General features: G+C 36.3%; 1 protein-coding gene across 3 annotated transcripts in view; it reads right to left on the bottom strand.

Annotated features, from left to right (window-relative positions):
* Window positions 1-19,572, bottom strand: part of TBCK (TBC1 domain containing kinase) — a 236,479-nt gene that overhangs the window by 199,823 nt on the left and 17,084 nt on the right. The window lies entirely within an intron of this gene.

Below are 19,572 nucleotides of genomic sequence, written 5' to 3'. Positions count from 1 at the left end.
AACTCTAGGGAGCTTTGTTTACCTACATAGCTCCTTTTTCCTAAGTCAGATCACCTGAATGAATCCGTTTTGTCTATTTTTCCTAACCTTCAACTAGAGTCACAGGTCTTAACACTATGATGCAAGAAAGATCAGACTCATTTCAGCATGCTTTTAGAAGAGAGAGTGAAAAAAAGCTTTTACCCATAGAATCCCATAATGACCCCAGAATACTGTTTAAAAAATTGGAGGACAGTTATTTTTTACCAAGTCACAGAAAAGTATTATGTTAATGAATAATGTTAGTTGATGTAGCCTAAATGGTGCCCCCTCCCCCCAAATATGTCTACATCCTAATCACTGGTAACTGTGAATGTTACCTTATTTGGGAAAAGGGTCTTTGCATATGAGGAGATCATCATGGACTATCCAGTTGGGAACAAATCCAATGTCAAGTGCCCTTATAAGAGAGAGACACACAGAGGAGAAGGAGATGTAAAGACAGAGGCAGATATTGGAGTGATGCGGCCACAAGCCAAAAGGAAGCAAAAGAATACTGACACCAGAAGCTAGAAGAGTCAAGGAAGGATTCTTCTCAGGAACCTCCAAAGGGAGTAGGCCCTACCAACACCTTGATTTCTGACTTCTGATCTTCAGAGCTGTGAGATAATAAATTTCTGTGGTTGTAAGCCACTCAATTTGTGGCAATTTCTAGCAGCAGCCATAGAAACAAGTATAGTTGGCTATAAAGATACACATGACATCAAGGTAACTAGTTTATCTCCATCATGACATGATTATAACAGAGTAATTCTTTCTTTCAATGATCTTTATTTAGATACAAATTATGTACAATGAAATATACTCATTTTAAATATACCATCAGAAGAGTTTTGACAACTGTACTGCCTCAATCAAGAAAGAAAACATTTCCATCATCTCAAAAAAGTTCTCTTATTCCCTTTCCCAGCCAATCCCATATCCTACGCCTGGCTCCAAGCAAAGACTGAACTGCTTTCTATCACTATAGATTAAATATGTCTTTTCAATAGTTTCAAATAAATGGAATGATACAGCACTATTTTATGTCCAGCTTTTTCTTTTTTCAGCATGACGTTCTTAAGATTTATCCATGTTGTTGCCTGTATTACCAGTTCATTTCTTTGCATTTCACCGAATGGATATGCCATAATGTTTATCTATTCATATGCTGAAGGACATTTTCTTTTTCAGACTTTTAACAGCTAAACACAGTATAGTATTTTAACAGAAAAGCTGTAGACACATTTAACATAAAATTTCACAAGAAAATAAAGAACCATACGGAGTCCCAGATTTTTGAGGAGTATCACATTCTTAAAACTGTCATTATGGGAGAACAAATAAAAATTTGTGGGGAAAAACTAATAAGGAAGACTATCAAAACATGAAAATTATGAACTGGGGTTAGTCTAATACGTATGTGGTAGAACTGGGGATGTTCCATCATTATCATAATGATTTTGAAGTACTTATCTACCTTTGAAACTGAGGTAAATGGTGTAAAAAACAAATGATGTTTTATGGCCTATCACCAAGACAAACAACATTGACAGCTGACAAAATGTCTAGCTAGTGAATAAACTAACATATGAACAGAGAAAGTACAATTAGATACTAACGGCATGCACAGGTCAAATGCAATGACCAGACTGCTTGTAGCAGAGAGCTAACACTTTCATTTATTGAGATGACTAGAGCAGAGAAAAATCAGAATCTTTCTTCTAGGTAATGTGGGAGGAGCTCATAAATAGGAAATCTCTCATTCTTCATATGACCACCACTTTTTCATCTTAAGTCACTGTCCAAAATAGCACACATTAAGACTCATCTTCTTAAACAAGAGTGCCCTCTCCTACCCTCCAAAACTGTTTTAGAAAGGAAAATAGGGAGAGCACTTTCACTGCTTTCTGATGGATGTTTTTAGTACTTAGCTCTCCAAGTTCATTTCCTCCACTTCTCTTCCCACAGACCCTCTGCCTCTGCTTTAGTCATATGCTTGCATACCAATGTCTTTTTGCACTTGCTATTTCCTCTGCCCTTCTAGTTGGTTCACTTAGATGATACTTACCCATCCTTTAAGATTCAACACAAGCATTATTTTCTTAGTACAACTTTTCTGGATTCTCCTGGTTGTGAGGTACTCTGTCTACCAAGATAACTTGCATATACCTCTTGTGAGTACATCCCCCCCCCAAAAAAAAATGCAATTTTATAATTGTTTGTTAAGCTCTGTCTACTCACTAGCTAGCAATTTCTTTAAAGGCTGGGACTTTATATTTTAATCTTCAGACACACTAGCACCTAGCCCAGTATCTGAAACATATATGTACTTGAAGAACTATGGAATGATCCTTGAGTAGATTAATCATAATTGGTCATCATAGAAAGGCTATAACTGTTGCACAGGCAATGCTTATTGATAATAATATCCAATAATCATTTAGTACACTATAGTAGCTATAATAACAACACTATTACCACTACTGCTACTAATAGGAAACAGATAACTTGTACTGTATCAAGTACTGTTATAAGTAATTCACATCTATTACTTCATTAATTCTCCCCACTATCCTAGAAGGTAAAAAAATTGAAGCAGAGACACTCATGGAACTGAGTTGATTCAAACCCAGCAGGTTGGTCTTAGAGTCCATGTCCTTAACCACTACACTACACTGCTTTTCTGTGTTTAACAGCATGGATGGTGAAATCAAAAGAAAGAGTTTAAGCTCCAGGTAGTGATATAGTAACTGAGGCTTACAGCAGTTACTTATTCTTTAAAATGCAGTAGACATTTGTTGTTTCCCTTCCTGGTATCCATGCCCCTTTCTTCCAATGATAACTTACAATTTTCATTTCAGGTTCCACCTCTCTCCTATACTCCTCAGCTCACTTGTCCTGCCTTTAGGAGTGGAAACATGACTCAGGCCTTTGTCAATTATTTTCTCCTGGCTATAATAATTGTTCTGATTGAAAATCTTAGGTTTTACACAGCATCCAATAAAAATGGCTTGCTCCTTTCTGGAAGACTGAGAGGATATGAAGTTAGAGTTATGATCATTTTGCCATCATTAGGGGAGAACCTGGAACTCTTACAACTCATTAGTTGTATGATCAGGGAAAAATTACTTTACTTCTTGGATCCCTCATAAGAGCCTAACTTTCCTCACACATCAAATGGAAGTAATATTAGTAAACCACATCATAGAGCTCCTATAAGAAAAAAATAAGATAACCATTGTAGAGTGCTTAGGACAATGTTTAGCACAAAGTATTGCACAAAATTCTGCAATTATGCTGTTGCTATCATCATCATTATTTTTGTCTAGTTCTTCCCTTTTGAGGTTCTGAATAATTTAGGATAAATAAATCATTTCTAATTTAAACTTTGCATTTGCATAAATAATTGAAATAGGTGGCTGAGGAAGCCAAAATAAAATAAGAACTCATGAACCCCATGTATATTGTTTTGTAGTATATATAGTGATCATTTCTCCACCCCAACTATCTTACAACAGAAACCATTTTGCCATGAGTATACCAACAGATTTCTGTCATAAAGAAACAAGTTTTGCTTGCTTCTTTGTCTGACAAAGTGAAAGCACTGGGTTCTCTGGTTTCTAGTTGGATAAAAATGCCAGGAAACAACGAAATCCCCACAGAGCCATCAAGATAGTCTGATAATTAATGGATAGGACTCATTGAACTTGGAAATTTAAAGCAGCTCATTCTCTCAAAAGACTGTGCTGTTTGAACAGGACCTGTCATAAAGGCAGATTCTGGAGTATTGCTGCTCTAAGAAAGGCTACAGTGAGAACAGGCCTTTCAGAGGCACAGTTCACTATTTATGCTACACTGTGACTTTAGTAGATATTTGATATTCTGTAAACCTTAGATCACTCACTAACTAGGAGTAATAACCTTAAAGTTACCTATGAAAAGTATATAGCAAAGTAACTACAATATAGTATGTGCTCAATAAATATACTGTGTCCCTTCCTTTTCTCTAACCCTCGTTTATGAATGATATGATTAAATGTTTTAAATTTAGAAGTGCTCCACTTAAAGAATGTCCCAAAGCTCTTAAAAGGGCTGCTAACATTAACTTATTTACGACCTCATATATATCATTCCCTCAGTATATACCAAGGGTTAGGGTGTAATGTGTAACACATCCTATTAAAAAATGTAGAGAAAGCTCATTTAGATAGCTCCTAAAATTTTTTGCCAATTAATTATTGACATAATTTTTCAAGACTAACATTTAAAAGAGGAAAGGAAAAGTTATAACTACCATTCCACTGACCATCATCTTAATTAGTATCTATTAAAGTCAGTCAGTTTCTGTTGGTAAATCTTTTGATTGATTTTTTTGATATGTCATCTGCTTTTTTTTTGCGGTACGCGGGCCTTTCACTGTTGTGGCCTCTCCCGTTGCGGAGCACAGGCTCCGGACGCGCAGGCTCAGCGGCCATGGCTCACGGGCTTAGCCGCTCCGCGGCATGTGGGATCTTCCCGGACCGGGGCACGAACCCGTGTCCCCTGCATCGGCAGGCGGCCTCTCAACCATGGCGCCACCAGGGAAGCCCTGTCATCTGCTTTTGACACCACAGACAATATTTGCTTATGTGCCAAACTATACAACATAAGTATTATCTCAAGGCTTTTTAACATTACTCAAAAAGCCTATAAGGAAATACTATTGTAAGATTATAATAAGCAAAAATGGCCCACTCTGTCAGGGCAAAAATCTGTTTTGAGAGAAAAATACAAAGAGCCAGCGATAGTCCTCCCCTCCTTAGTTTGAACAGCTTTTAGGTGAACTAGATGTCTGCCTGCTGACATTGTAGAGAGAGGTCCTTTTGCATTCTGATGATGTGACCCTCCATCCAGAAATAGCTTCAGGAAATTTTGGCCAATTATTGTTTAAAAGAATTTCTAACCTTTAATTATGTCAAAACTGAAATCGTTTTGGAGAGTATAGTGCCATCCAGATGAATAATTTAAAAGAATGCCTTTGGACAAGTTAACTCTTCTAGGTATCTGGAGGTTAGTTTTGCTATATTTTGACAAGCTTACCCTTGCAGACTTGCTCAAATTTAAAAATTTTATGGGGGCTTATTCTATGATAGAAAAGGACATTTGACAACTTCCACTCTCAATTCTGTTTTCAAACAAAGACAATTTCTCCCATGTTTTATTCTGCTGTCCACTGGGGCTAAACTCAAGTATGTGTTCAAGAAATTGATCAGATCCAATCTTGCTCTCTGAGAAAAGTTCTGACCCTGCTAGCAATTATGACTGCAACCCATATCCACACAGAGATAGGATCACCCTCCATTCAGTCAAAAATATCTTTTATTAAAACATTAAAAAAGTATTTATTATCATCAAAAACAATGGCTATCTCAGTTTTCCAACTATCTCATCTCAGGTGACCACTAGACAGAAATTGTCAAGTCACCTTTGCTGTAGCACAAGCGCCCAGTTTGGTGATTTCTGGCACCCTGTCTACCTAAAATAGTTTCATATCTAAGTTCTAGGGACTATGAGCTAGTGAATTTGCTCTAGGCCTTAATATTATTCAAAGACTACATTAAATAATCGCTTTCTACCTCACTGGATTACTTGATCTTCCAAGAGGAAGATTTAGTCTAATACACTTAAGAAAAAATTAGATACTAAGCAGTTTGGGTGAGTTACTGCTAAGTAAGCAACATATTCTAACAACTTATTGCTGATATTTTTATACTGGCCTTGTTTCCTGTGACCTTACTATAAACTCACTTATTAATTCAAAGAGTACTTTTTTTTTTTTTTTTTTTTTTTACACTGTTGTGGCCTCTCCTGTTGCAGAGCACAGGCTCCGGACGCGCAGGCTCAGTGGCCATGGCTCATGCGCCCAGCCGCTCCGCGGCATGTCGGATCTTCCCGGACCAGGGCACGAACCCATGTCCCCTCCATCGGCAGGCAGACTCTCAACCGCTGCGCCACCAGGGAAGCCCCTCAAAGAGTACTTTTTTAGATTCCTTAGGGTTTTCCACATAAACAACCATATCATCATTAAATATAAATATGTTTCCAACTCTTCCTCCCCTTTTTATCCTTTCTCCTCTTCCTTCTTCTTACAATCTATAGGTCTTACGTTTATTTTTGTTGACCTAGTTCATGTTTGTATTTTTATATACTGCATGCCTATGCTGCTTGCATTTCTACATACTAGCTGACAAACAATTGGAAAATAAAACAAATTTATCTATAGTCATATCAAAACATAAGATACTTAGGAATGAATTTAACAAAAGAACAAGAACTCTACACTGTAAACTATCAAATATTGCTGAGATAAGGAAGACTTAAAAATCTGGAGAGAGGGCTTCCCTGGTGGCGCAGTGATTAAGAATCTCCCTGCCAATGCAGGGGACACAGGTTCGAGCCTTGGTCCAGGAAGATCCCAAATGCCATGGAGCAACTAAGCCCATACACCACAACTACTGAGCCTGAGCTCTAGAGCCTGCGAGCCACAACCACTGAGCCTGCGTGCCACAACTACTGAAGCCCGTGCCTAGAGGCTGTGCTCTGCAACAAGAGAAGCCACCGCAGTGAGAAGCCCACACACTGCAACAAAGAGTAGCCCCCACTTGCCAAAACTAGAGAAAGCCCATGTGCAGGAATGAAGACCCAATACAGCCAAAATTAAATTAAATAAATAAATTTAAAAAAAATTTGGAGAGAAACAACATGTTCATTTATTGGAAGACTCAATATTATTAAGATGCTAGTTGTTCCCAAATTTGTCCATAGATGCAATGCAATCCCAATCAGAGTACCAACAGACATTTTTAGAAATTGAGAAAGTTATTATAAAATTTATCTGGAAATGCAAACAACCAAGGATAGTTAAAACAATCTTGAAACAAAAGAACAAAGTTGGGAACCTTATATTTCCTGACTTCAAGATTTACTATAAAGTTAGAGTAATTAAGACAGGCATAAAGATAGAAAAAGAGATAAATGAAACAAAATAAAGGCCAAACAGACCTACAATTACATGGCCATTTAATTTTCAATAAAAACACTAAAGCAATCCTATGGGAAAAGCAATATCTTTTAAACAAATAGAGCTGGAACAACTGGATATCCATATGGCAAAAACTGAACTTGAACACCATATACAAATATTAAATTGAGAAAGATCAAAGATCCACCATAAAATCTAAAACTATAATGCTTCTAGAAGAAAACATATGAGAATATCTTCATGACTTGGGAGAAGGCAAAGTTTTCTCAAAAAGCAATAACCAAAAAAGGAAAAATTGGTACACTAGACTTCATTATAAATAATAACTTCTGTTCATCAAGATACACCTTAAGAATAGACAAGCCATACTGGCAGAAAATACTTGCAAAAAATATCTAGCAAAGTCTATATATGGAGAATACAGAGAATGTACAAAGAATGCCTATAAATCAATAATAAAAAGACAAATAACCCACTTAAAAATGGGATCCCCCAAATTGAACAGGTATGTATGTCATGATATGAATGTCCAATTAGTACACAAAAAGTGCCCAACATTTTTAGTCATCATGGAAATGGAAATTAAATCTACAGTGAGATACCACTTTATACTCACTACGACTCAAAGAATGAAAACATCAACTGCTGGCAAGGATATGGAGGAACTAGAGCTCTCATACATTGTTAGTAGGAAATGTAAAAGGTACAACATTTTGGAAAAAGGTCTGGTGGTTTCTAATAGTATTAATCATATACTTATATACTTATACGTATACATACACAGACACATATGTTTATACATATATAAGCCATCACTTCTACTGCTACATATATACGCAAAGATATGAAAACATTTGCCCACAGAAAGACTTACGAGGGACTTCCCTGGTGGCGCAGCGGTTAAGAATTGACATGGGTTCAATCCCTGGTCCAGGAAGATCCCACATGCTGCGGAGCAACAAAGCCTGTGCACCACAACTACTGAGCCTGTGCTCTGGAGCATGCGAGCCACAACTACTGAGCCTATGTGCCACAACTACTGAAGCCCGTGTGCCTAGATCCCGTGCTCCGCAACAAGAGAAACCACCGCAATGAGAAGCATACGCACTGCAACGAAGAGTAGCCCCTGCTCTCCGCAACTAGAAAGAGCCTGCACGCAGCAACGAAGACCCAACGCAGCCAAAAATAAATAAATGAGTAGATAAAGACTTACGAGAACACTCATAGCAACTTTTTATGATAGCCAAAAACCTGGAAATATCCCAGGAGTTCATAAACAGATAACTGCTAAATAAACCATGGCATATTCATAAAATGTAATACACCTCAACAATAAAGAGGAATGAGTTATAATACACGAAACCACATAGATGACTCTCAGAAACATGAGGGTGAGTGAAAGAATCCTTACAGAAAAGGGTATATACTGTATAATTCTAATTATATAAAGTACTAGAATTAGCAAAACTAATCTTAGGTGAAAAAATCAGAAAAGTGGTTGCCTCTAGGAGCTGTGGGTGGGGTGAATGGCAAAGATTTACTGGGAAAAGGCATTAGGAAAATTTCTAGGATGATGGTAGAGACCTAATCTTAATGTGTATTTGGGATACAGAGATGTATATAAATTTTTCAAAACCCATCAAATGATACACAGGCTTTTGTACTTCACTGAATATAAATTTTACCTAAAAAGAAATCATAAGCATACATATTGAATTATACTTAATGATATACATGCTGAAAGATTTAGGGATAAAGTGTACTCATATGTGCAACTGACTTTGAAATGCATCAAAATAATAGAATGAGTTAATGAGTAGGTAGTGGGAGGGACAGATATATGATAAAGCAAAAGTTGGCAAAAATGTTAATTGTAGGATAAAGGTATATTGTATAATTCCTTCAATTTTGCTATGTTTGACATTTTTATAATTAAATACTAGCCAAGAAAAAATAAGTGAGGTAATATAAAGACATTTTCAGATCACCAAAATCTGTAAGAATTTGCCAACAACAGACTTGCACTAAAAGAAATTTTAAAGGAAGTTTTTCAGGCTGAAGGAAAATGAGGCCAGATGGAAACCTGGATCAAAACAAAGGAATAAAGAGCTCAGGAAGTGGTAAATATGTAGTTAAATGCAAAAGAATTTTTTCCCCTAATTTCTCAAGGTCTTTAAAGAAATTGTTTAAAGCAAAAAAATAATGTATGGTCAGATTTATAATATATATAAAGTAAATATAAATTGTAAAATGTATGACAACAATACCCAAAGGATGGGAGGACGGTAAATATTGACAGAAGTATATACTGTTATAAGATTCCTACATTATATATGAATTGGCATAATATTAATCATGGAAGACTGTGATAAACTAAGGATGTATATTGTAATCGCTACCACAAGCACTTAAAAAAAGTATAGCTAAAAGAAAAGACAAAAATAAAACAATAAAAAAACCCTCTGAGCCTCTTACAGACTGATTTCAAGAACTTAGTGTTCTTTTACATGTTGACACCTTATACTTTATCAACTCAGAAGTTTCTGCTTTTCAAACATTCCCCAATAGGAAACTGTACTGGTTAATTTCAATTTCATTACTACTTCCTCCTCCTTTTGCCTTTCATGGGTATAGACAATACCACAGAATAAAATACAAGGTGTTCCCTTAAAGTCAGTGCAACTCCTAACACAAACCTCCTTAGTTAGTTTACTTAAGTGTCCTCACTCACTGAAGGAATTAATTTGTTTAATAGGAGGCAAAACAATGAGTAAATGAAAAAAATGCTGTGATAGTTGACTACTGAGGCTACACACATGATTTTCTTAAAGTAGAAAGTTACCATAGGTGAAAATAATTTCCAATATAGATGGGCCCTATCATTCTCAGATCTTTCTGCTGTTAAAACAAAAACAATCTTTTAATTCCCACCTCACTAGTAAAATTAGAAAATGAAGATATTTTACCTTTTCTCTTCAATGTGTTAAATAAGTGAATGATTCTTAGATGTTAAAAAACCCAGTACTTTTCATTTCTTCTCACAATGACCCCATCTGTTTAAATCAGACAAAGCATAGAGTATCTTCCTCTAGCAACAACTTAACTTCTTAGACCAGATATTGCCAATTGGCTGCCCATTGGCCAAATTCGGCCCATTATTTTGTTTTGTTTGGATCATGGTCTTTTAAAACTTTTTAACTACTTGAAAATGTTTAGAAATTCAGAGATTTCACATAAGAATCCAGATTCTGAGTTCTTTTGAAAATCTGAAAGAGACAGTAACACCGGAACACACATTCTTACAAGGCAACACAGGAGCTGGAGCTGAATATTAGCAGCATCTTTTTGATGTGTTACCTGCTTTCTAGTTTAACCCAGTTTCAGTTCAGTACACTTCACTCAAATTACTTGCCTGGACTCAAATGAGTTTATAATCTCTATTACAAATATTCCCCATCCCAAATTTAGTCTCCTTCCTCATTCTAGTCCTTACTCTTGTGCACTCACTCACGCTCTCTTTCTATCAAAATAACATGCATCTATTACTTCACTAAAAATTTAAAAAATTAAAAATTTAAAAAATTTAAAAAAGGCTTAAAAAAAGTGTCTCTAATGGAAAATAACAGGTCAGCATTCTATACCAACATATTTACATGGTTTCTGGCCATCCTTTTCGTACATGGACACTGAAGTAGTTCCCTCTCCACAATAAGAATTTTATATTAATAAACAAAGGGTTTACTTTACTCTTGACTATAATTCTGGAAAATAGCATATAATAAAGTTTGAATTTAAACTTTATTAAAGTTTGATTTTTTTTTTTCTGAAGATAACTGGCAACTCGAGTGACTCAAAAATTTCTTTCATCAAAAATACAGAGGTTAGGGGCTTCCCTGGTGGTGCAGTGGTTGGGAGTCCGCCTGCCGATGCAGGGGACACGGGTTCGTGCCTCGGTCCAGGAGGATCCCGCGTGTCGCAGAGCTGCTGGGCCTGTGAGCCATAGCCGCTGGGCCTGCGTGTCCGGAGCCTGTGCTCCGCAGCGGGAGGGGCCGCAGTGGTGAGAGGCCCGCGTACCGCAAAAAAAAAAAAAAAAATACAGAGGTTAAACATGCTTATAATTGTTGAAAGGATTATTGCTTAGTTAATTAATCATTTATCTTTTTTTTGGCCATGCTGCATGGCTCGTGGGATCTTAGTTCCCCAACCAGGGATCAAACCTAGGCTCACAGCAGTGAAAGCATGGAGTCCTAACCACTGGACCACCAGGGAATTCCCTCATTTAGCTTTTTAGAAATTGAGGTATAATTAATAATATGAAATTTAGATATTAGTGAGGAGGGAAAACTTTGGTAATTATCTGTATAAAGAATGTGGTAGGCAGAATCCTCCCAAGATTCCTGTCACCTAGGTTTTAATTCAATCACTAGTCTAGGTACTACTGTACAGGGACTTTGCAGATGGAATTAGGTTGCTAATCAGCTAATCTTAAAGTAGGGAGAGTACCCCAAATTATCCAGGTGGGCCACCGTACTCATGTGAACCGCTAAAGTAGAAGAGCAAAGCAGTAGAGTCAGAGATTCAAAGTATCAGAAGGACTAGGCCTGCTGCTACTAGCTTTGAAGATGAAGAAATGGGGCCATGAGCCAGGGAATGGTGGTGGCTTCTAGAAGCTAAGAACAACTCCTGGCCATCAGCCAGCAAGGAAACAGGGATTTCAGTCCTACAACTGCGTGGAATTGAATTCTATGAACACCGGGAATAAGCCTAGAAATGGATTCTCCCCTGGGGCCTCCAGAGGAAATGTAGCCCCGCCAACACCTTGATTTTGGCTTTGTTAGACCTGAAGCAGAGAGACCACCCAAGCCCAACAGGCTTTTGATTTATAGAACTATGAGATAATAAATTTGTGTTGCTTTAACCTACTAAATTTGTGGCAATATGTTACAGCAACAATGGAGAGCTAATACTTTGCTGATGAATGAAAAAAAGGCTTTACACAAACCCTAACTGAACAAGACCAGCAACCATTAGTCTATATAAAGTCACACATATTTCATAAATTATTGGTGCAGCTATAAAATCTACTTTGATACCTCCTCAAAAAGGAATCTCTCATCAGTTTCAAATCTTGCACATTCTCCCCAAAGCGCCTACTTTCCTGTCTGGCCCTTAGTGGGCTTTGGGGAATTATGCTCTTGGAATGCTCTAACTGATAAAAGTGTTTTGCCCATTTGAAGCCTTGAATCACTCTAGCTTGTCCAGATAGTTTGTGCAAACAATGTGATTTATGTTGAACACCTGCTTCCTTCTGTGTGTGTGGGGGTGGTCTGGAGCATCATTAACTGCAATCAGTCACACAGGCATTATGTACCTTTGTGACCAACCCCCAATACAAATTCTCACTCCTAGGCTCAGGCCAGCTTCTCTAATAGGCAATACTTTGTGCATGTTGTCACAATTTTTGTGCTGCAGAAATTAAGGACATCTTTTACAACTCTCCTGGGAGAGAACTCTGGAAAGCCTGGGCCTGGTTTCCACCATATTTTGCCCCATTGTTTTCCCTTTGTTGGATTTTGCTTTGCATCCTTTTGCTGCAATGAGTATAATGTAACCATGAGTATAATAACATCTGAGTCCTGTGAGTGCTTCTATTGAATCACTGAAGCTGGGAGTGGTCTTGGTGACCCCTGACACATCACAGTTCCCACCATCTCAGCCAAAATGATTTACTAATACGAAAGAGAACACCAGATATGACACGTGCCATAAGACTAAAAAATTTCCCCAAATCTTTACTAACCAAATTGAGGTAGGCAGAATTCTAAGATGGTTCCCCAAATCCCTGTACCCTGATGTACACCTGGCATAATCCCCAAGACTATGAATACGATGGATTTTACCCTCATGATCACATTATATTCTATGGTGCAGCTGACCTTATCACATGAGCCCTTGAAATCTGGATCTAGAGGTTAGAGACAGGAAATAAGAGAGATTCCAGGCATGAGCAAGATGTGATACAAGGGATATTATCCATTGCTGGCTTTGGAGATGGAGAAAGCCACGTGATAAGGAATGCAGATGGCTTCCAGGAGCTGAGAGCAGCCCCTCATTGATAGTAATCAAGGAAACAGGGACCTCATTCCTACAGTTGCAAGGAACTGAATTCTGCCAACAACCTGAATGAGCTTAGAAGTGGATTCTTCCCCAGAGTCATGAGAAAGGAAATCGACAATTTGTTTCCTCGAATCATTCCATTTTTAAAGAAAATAATAAATCTCGGAAATAAATATATTTCCAAGAAAATAATAAACAAATTACCAAGATACATTTGCATTATACTTTCACCAAAACTCATTTGTTTGGGAAATATAATTATGACACATGATTAAAATGAAGATAATAGGGAAATAGAATTCAAACTGCATGACTAAACTAAAAATATAATTAGTTCATTTAACAGTTAATTTATAACACATTAACTATATGCAAACTCTTATGTTAACAATTTCGGGAGACAGGAAAAAAAAATGCTGTATGCATGTTAAAAATGTATGGTTAATTAAGGGAAAGTAAACCATACCTTCCTTAATTAAATAATTGGAAGGAAAACAATTGTAATTTAGGAGGGGAAAGGTACCTTACAACTAGAGAGATACAATGTAATCAAGGAATTGGGAGGAGAAAAATACAATTTGTGCTTTGGTTCAGTGGTATGGTATAGAGGCAGACAGAGGTAAGTGAATTACTTGAAGAAGTGTTATGTACACTGTGCTATCTACATTGGGCAAAAAGACAGCTTGGTCTTCAACAAGGTATATTTCAATTCTCTGGCACTCACTTTCTTCAACCATATATTGGCAACAATGAAAATACTTGAACAATTTAGATACTCTGGAAGTAATTTAGAGAGTTTAAAGTCAGGTCCTATGCCTATAAAATGCATTTTCTACACACACACACACACAAATGGAGAACCACAAAATGTTTTTGAGCAGGGAATGGACTCATCTATAACAATATTAATATAGCAGCAGAAAGTAGGAGTAACTGGAGTAATGAAAGACTAAAAGCAGGAAGACCAGTTAGGAGAATGCTGCAATGCAATAGTCAAGCTCTTTGTTAATGAAGCCTGAATTAAACAATTTAGAGGACAGCAGAGACAAGAGAAATATCACGGCAGTGGTATTAACAATACTTGACTGGCAAATAGGATAAACGATACAAGAGAGGGAGAAAGGAAAAGATGGCTGCAAGATTCCATGCCTAGTGAAGACCATCTTTTTTTGGTATTATTTTCTGGCTTTAAACAAGACAAGTAAAATTGGAAGAAAAATATACATCAGTTACATAAACCTTTAAGTTACTTCACTATTAATTTCAAATGCATTTTGAAACTAGGGCCCTTGAAGGCAAAAAATGTATGAGAGCCTTAACTTCTACCACCAGGTTACATTCTAAAATAAGAGTATCTACTACATATTTCTGATGACTATGACCCGTGGCTCATTAGCCATCTGTGGAGCATATTCTAGAATGTGTTCAAAATTCTTTGGCGTTTCTAATTCAGTGAGTGGGCAATCGTTTAATAGGGGCAAATAAAACTTACTCATCCAAGTAAGTCATATCATGTTTTCCATCAAGCTAGTGAACAGCTGCAGACATAGCCTGCTTCCCATCAAAGTCTCATGTATAACCTCTGCAATGTTGATGGTTCTCTGGTAAATTTTCAAAATCATAACCCTAAAAGCATATGACAAACTACATTTTATTAAAGAAACTTGCCTGCACTACTCACCCTGCCTTCACTTGCAAATGTAAGGACAATGCAGGAGCTTTACTGCAAGTGCCAAAACTCTGCTGAATATCTGTCTATGAACTACACTTGCTGGCACTTTTATAGATTAAGAAAAAGTACATGCTCTGAATAACACAAACAGGAAATGCTTTCCAAATAGCCCTAGACTTAAAAGACAAACCATTTCCCTCATGCTTGTTTTAATAGGAGTGACAAACGGTATATCTCATTTTTAACATTTTCTCGAAAATATTTTATAAATGAGATGAAATTTAAATTTCTCCACTTTTCAGTACCTTGAATCTGGCTTTAGGGTAGCAATTAAATAGATTCACAGGCACCAAATATGAGATGATTTCAAACAAATCTTTCAAACACTGTACTTTTTTTCTTGAAATGTACTGGTTATAGGAGTTTAATTGAATTCCATGCTTCTATGTTTCCAGCAAATAATTTTGATCATTTAACTGAAATTGGAGAGGATACTGGCAAGAGAGAACTCTGGCACAAGTAACATATAAAAGCCACTGAAAAGAGAGAAGCTTTCTCCAAAATTAATTCCTCATATTCAAGCTTGAATAGACTCTAAAGAAAATGAGTTTTCTCTTTCAAACCAGGTTAGCAAACTATCCTCACAAATAACATTATTTCATGAAAGACTGACTCAATTATAAGCTCCAGGTCATAGCACAAAATTATTATTTTTGGTTTGGATAACATGAATTCTCAAAAGGGTTTTATGGCTATTAAAATTATAACAAGAAAGAACACTTAATTTTCTAGTGAGATCTGAAACCTCAAGATAGTCTTAAGTTACAATACATTTGTAGTACGAATTACTACCATAATGTTTTAGTACAATATTACTTGGTTAAGTGATATTAAATTTATCATGAAAAAAGTTAGTGAGTAAATTGATACAAGACTCTTCTCTAAGTTTCTAGTTTTCATTCCTCTATCCCCCATCCCACCAATTTTACAGAAGATGCAAAATTTTCTTCAAAATATAAACCCAGTAAGATATATGCCTTAAATGATGCTTAAGTTTGGACAATGAACTGCAAATAACTACCAGACAACTGGCAGCTTACAGTTTTGCAACAGTTAGAGACAGATGTACAAGTAAAAATCATGGATCTCAAATAGCAATCCCATCTAAATAGATTTCCTGTTTACTTTGCATCAGCCTTTCTTACAGGTGCAGGGTGCTTACTTTTGGCAGTAGGGGAAAGTACTGATTTATAAACCATAAGAACATCTTCTCACTTTCCATAAATAGGTTACAGAATTAATTAAAACTGCAGCACATCAACTCTGCACATGAAACCTGCTCTGTTATTGGAGACTAATGTAATCCAAATATGTGGAAAGTCAAATAGTTTTCAACAAAGCTAATTTAGATGGATGGATCAGATAACAACTTGGAACTGAACCTGACAGAATCATTTCTACTCAAAGGCAGTAAGTGCTGAATGTTATATCCCAAAATGAACAAGGAAAATATTGAATTTTAATCTATTACCAGAATGATTAAAAACAATACTTTACAAAAATGTTTAAAAATATCTCACTTGAAGAAATTACAAAGACCCATAAGACTACCATACGTTCTATTTTAAATAAATGAAAAAGACCATGTAAATGTCATGAAAGACAGTATGAAATCTGCATTTAATCCTATTGAGGTTCTGCTACCTACTCAAAGAATATGCTTCCATCTATAACATGTTATCCTCATGAAGACATATATAAGGGTATTGAAGAAAGGTGGCTTCTTTATACCTTTACACTGTTGAGGCTACTGGTGTCCATTACTATGATAAATGATGACAAGCACAGAAAAGTACAACTTTTCATGAGCTAATGGATTTAATCTTATTGACAAAGCAATGGCAATTATATCCTTATATAGTACAATCAAAAGTAAATAAAGTAAAAGGGTAGAGTAAAATGATGAAAATGGAAATTTGTCTTCTGAGTCACCAGCTTCTCTCTCCTTTAGTTCTCTTCAGTAAGTAAAGGAAGGACAGATATGGGCAAGGAGGGAAATGTGGAGATCAGAAGGAACATCCTAAAGTTACTACCACCCTGATGACAAGAACTACTCTACTTGTGGCTTATGGAGTCCTCTGGAATGGCTGGGAGCACAAGACCATGGGTAACATCAATTTACATGATGTAGAGCAATTCCAATCATAGCATAGCTATGTCCTCTGATACTTCTGGATATTCCCTTAATATTCTGTCCTCTTCATAGGGTAAACTTCTTCCTTTTTTCTGTCCCAAGTCCCCTAATGAGTACTGAATAATTTTAGGAACTTTATTTTCCAGTTAGTGTTAAGGTTGATTTAGTATTTCATTCCTACCTTTTCCCTTTTTTTTTCTTTTTTTTTAGTACTTGTATGATCTCCAAGACTTCTGTGACAGCCAGACTCTAAGATTCTCCAATGCCCCCTGACTCCTGGGTTTCACATTCTTGTGTCATCCTCTCCCACACTGAATAGAATTAATGGCTGACCTCTGTATCCAATGAGCTATAGCAATGTGTGGCTCCTCAGGAGAGGTCATAAAAGGCATTGCCGCTTCCACCTTGCTTTCTCTCACCTCTTAGATTGCTCACTCACTCACTCTGAGAAGCCAACCACCATATTGTGAGAATAGCCAAGAGGTCTATGGAAAGGCCCTCAAGGTAGGGAGGAAATAAACCCCCTGTCAACAACTGGCACCAAATGAGTGAGCTAACTTAGAAACAGTTGACTGAATCCCCAGTCAAGCTTTCAGAAGACTACAGCCCCAGCTGATATACTGCAATGTCATGAGATCCTGAGCTAAAACCACCCAGCTAAATGTTCTTGAATTCCTGACCCAGGGAAACTGTATAAATTGATAAATGCTTATTATTGTTTTAAGCTGCTAAGTGTTGAGGTAATTTGTTAAGCAGCAATAACTAACTCATACTATTTCTTCTTACAGAAACAAAGAAATACAAACAAGTATGCCACTGGATGAAGCATCTTCATTAACAACATAACGTTGTTATATGAGAGACTCACAACTCAAGCCAAATAAATAACTCAACAGGCTTTTAAAAAAATTTTGAGGTATAACTTACATAGGCAAAATGCACACTCTTAAGTGTACACGTCAGTGAATTTTGACAAGTTTTGCAAGAACATGCACCATAAGTAATACCCTAATCAAGATGTAAAAATTTCCATTACCCAGATAGTTCAGTCAAGGCTATTTTGAATCAGTACTTGTATTGCCCTCTTCCCAACCAGAGTCAAGCACTATTTTTATATCTATCACCGTAGATGAGTTTTGATTGCTCTAGAACTTCATACAAATGGAAGAATATGATTTTTGTGTCTGGCTTCTTTTGCTCAGCATAATATTTCTAAGGTTCATCATGTTGTTGTGTCAGTAGTTTATTCCGTTTTATTGTTGATTAATATACCACAATCTGCTTACCCATTCTCCCATTGATGGACACTTGAGTTCTTCCCAGTTTGGGGCTACTATGAATAATGTTTCTGGTAACATTCTTGTGCAAATATTTTGGTGGGCATGCATTTTTCCTTTGTCTTGATTAAATGCCAAAGCAGGGCTGGGACTACAGGGAGGCAAATGATGTACCTCTTGGGCACAAATTTAAGGAGATCCTCTACCTAGGAGGAGGATTGCTGGATCATAAAATAGATGTTTCTAAAACAACTTGCTTTTTATATTATAGCACTGAATTTTACACTTAGACTTGTCATGGGTTCTTCTATCAAAAAAATCTACCATTTAAGTAATGGGGAATAGTAGGTTAATATACTAGTATAATATATTAGTATTAGAAAACATATGCTTATAAAGGCAATTGATTAATATATTATCACATGTAATTCATATTAAATAAAATATAAAGCTGACAATAACTTCCTCTAGAATGATCCCTAGTTCAAGTAAAACTCCTTGTTCTACAGATATGGAAAATGATTAAGAGATCGGTCCAAGGCTGCCTAGCTAGTTAGTGGCTTTTTCATCATATATATTGCCTTGTAAATCTTTATACAAATTTAACCCAAACTCAGTTAAAATTCCTAAAGACATGACTACAATTGGTTTTCAATTTTAATGTCAACTAGCTTTCACAGAGAACTTTTTTTTTTTTGCATTGGTGGCCTATAAATAAAAGTGTAAATTTAAACTGGTGGGCAAAGAGTAATATGTTCTTAAAAAAATACAATTAAAGATTTGTGACATGCAAAAATTATACCTATAAAAACATATTTACTAAGTTAGGTTAAATATATAGAAAAGTCACTTTTATCACCATGGTCAGATTAGACTTTTCTAAAAAAGCAAGTGACGCAACTGGATACTTGATATCTGCATCTTTCATTCCAGCGACCACTTAAAACCAAACCATTTAACGTAGCAAGGAAAGTACTTTTATTCAATTTATTTGTTTTGCTGTTATTAAATTACTACCATTTAGTAAGATACACACTTTTCCTCCCTTGCAAAAGATTTATCTTCATCTATAATATAGCAATGATTAAAGAGTATTGACTAAGAATAAGAATATTTCTTTAATCTAGGATGGATAATTACAATCCTATAAAGGCTCATGGCAAATATTTTTCATTGGTTTAGTACAACTTAATTCATTAAAGAAACATTTTTCGGGCTTCCCTGGTGGCGCAGTGGTTGAGAGTCCGCCTGCCGATGCAGGGGATACGGG

This window comes from Lipotes vexillifer, unplaced genomic scaffold, assembly GCF_000442215.2.
Source record: "Lipotes vexillifer unplaced genomic scaffold, Lipotes_vexillifer_v1.1 scaffold22, whole genome shotgun sequence".
Taxonomy (NCBI): domain Eukaryota; kingdom Metazoa; phylum Chordata; class Mammalia; order Artiodactyla; family Lipotidae; genus Lipotes; species Lipotes vexillifer.
This window is presented reverse-complemented; position numbering and strand designations above follow the sequence as displayed.